Here is a 2,052-nt window from a genome sequence, read left to right as displayed (position 1 = left end):
CATCGTATCTCATGCGTATGTCTATATATTTCTTTAATAACTTAGTACCTAAATATCCAATAATTTAGCACCTAAAAATCCAACTAATTGTATTTTTTTTTTTCCAATTATTGTTCGGCTAAATATCAATATTTACAAAGAATGGTATTGGGCCTTGTTGTTAGAGTGCACTATTACCTAATTAATTTATGGACTCAAGGTAAATGTTAGCCCGCTTTCGTTTGGTTGAAATTGAAGATTTAAAGCCCAAACAATTATTAACCAAAATTTAGTTATTAAACAACTAAATGGTTTGTCCATATAATTAAAAATAAGGTACATCTATTTATATTTATAAATAGAGAGTACACAATTGTGGTATTTATAATTATGATGGCATTTTTGAATTTAGAGAATAAAAGAAAAAAAAAGCATTCATATTAGCATTTTCATCTAAAAGAAAAAAAAAAATCCATATTATCATTTTCATGTACAAGAAAAAATGGATAAAGAACTAAGGGATGGCAATTCAAAGGTTTTGACCAAGTCAAAATTCGCTTTTATGTGGGTTTTCTGTGGGTATTGATTAAATCGAAACGACACAGAAAGAAGGAAGAAAAATCCATGTGGTCGTCAGTTTGAGAGAGATTAAAAGGAAGCAAAGTAATCCTCTTGTGTTGTGCAATCTGAAATCAAGGGAGAGAATGATTAGCAAACTATATATATATATATATATATATATATATATATATATATATATATATATATATATATATATATATATATATATATATATATATATATATATATATATATATATATATATATATATATATATATATATATATATATATATATATATATATATCATGTGAGACGACCTAATTTTGTGAGACCGTGAGATGCATTTTTTTATTTTTTATTTTTTTTAAATATTTTTTTAGTTAAAATTAAAGTTCCGAAAATAATATTTTAAAAAAAGAATTTTTGAATTTTTCCATTTATTTTGCATTTTAAAACTATTTTTTAGAATATGTCAGTGTAATATTCTATTAGAATATTTCACGTATTTTTAAAAAAAATTCAATTTTTTTTTTAATTTTTTTTAATTTTTTTAGTTAACTCAAGTTCCAAAAATAATATTTAAAAAAAGAATTTTTAGATTTTTCCATTTATTCTGCATTTTAAAATTATTTTTTAGAATATGTCAGTGTAATATTCTATTTAAAATATTTCACTTATTTTTAAAAAAAAAACGGAATTTTTTTTAATTTTTTTAATTTTTTATATTTTATATTTTTTTATTTAATTCAAGTTCCGAAAATAATATTTAAAAAAAGAATTTTTGGATTTTTCCATTTATTTTGCATTTTAAAATTATTTTTAGATTTGGTCACACGGTTTTACAAAATTAGAATGGTGTCAAATGAACCTGAACCTATATATGTCGTCAATGATTGACTGATTGTGCATGTGCCTTTCGTTCGTGCGTGGGTGAAGCACGACTTAAATAATGAAATGCACAGGTGAAAACGATTAATTTTTGTTATTTTCCCACTTTTTACTTTTATTTCATTTTATTTTGTATTAGCTTGTTTCTTACTGAATTTTATCTTAAATGAATTGGATATTTAGGCTATTTAAATACTTAGGCCTTAAAAATCTTGATATATATATATATATATATATATATATATATATATATATATATATATATATATATATATATATATATATATATCACCCGAGTTTTAGTTTGGATCGATTTAGGGTTTCAATGAGTCAATGGCATGTTTTTTGGCTAAAACTAGGACTCACAACGTGACCATAGCGGGTCACGACGCAAGGTGTGAGTAAATGAAGATTCTGAATTATGTTGAGCTCACGACATAAGATGTGTTGCAGCCCAAGCTCATGATCTTTTAGGGTTCCCTTCGTATTTAAATCCCATAAAATTAATTTTAGGGTTCCGAAACAGTCTCCTTCATCCTTTAGTTCAGTAAAACCCTAACCCTAGTCTCTCATCATGATTCTGAACTTTTGGTGGAGTTTCGGTGGCTTGGAGAGGAAGAG

This window comes from Lactuca saligna, chromosome 4 (genome assembly GCF_052625555.1).
Source record: "Lactuca saligna cultivar CGN05327 chromosome 4, ASM5262555v1, whole genome shotgun sequence".
In the NCBI taxonomy this organism is placed as follows: domain Eukaryota; kingdom Viridiplantae; phylum Streptophyta; class Magnoliopsida; order Asterales; family Asteraceae; genus Lactuca; species Lactuca saligna.
This window is presented reverse-complemented; position numbering follows the sequence as displayed.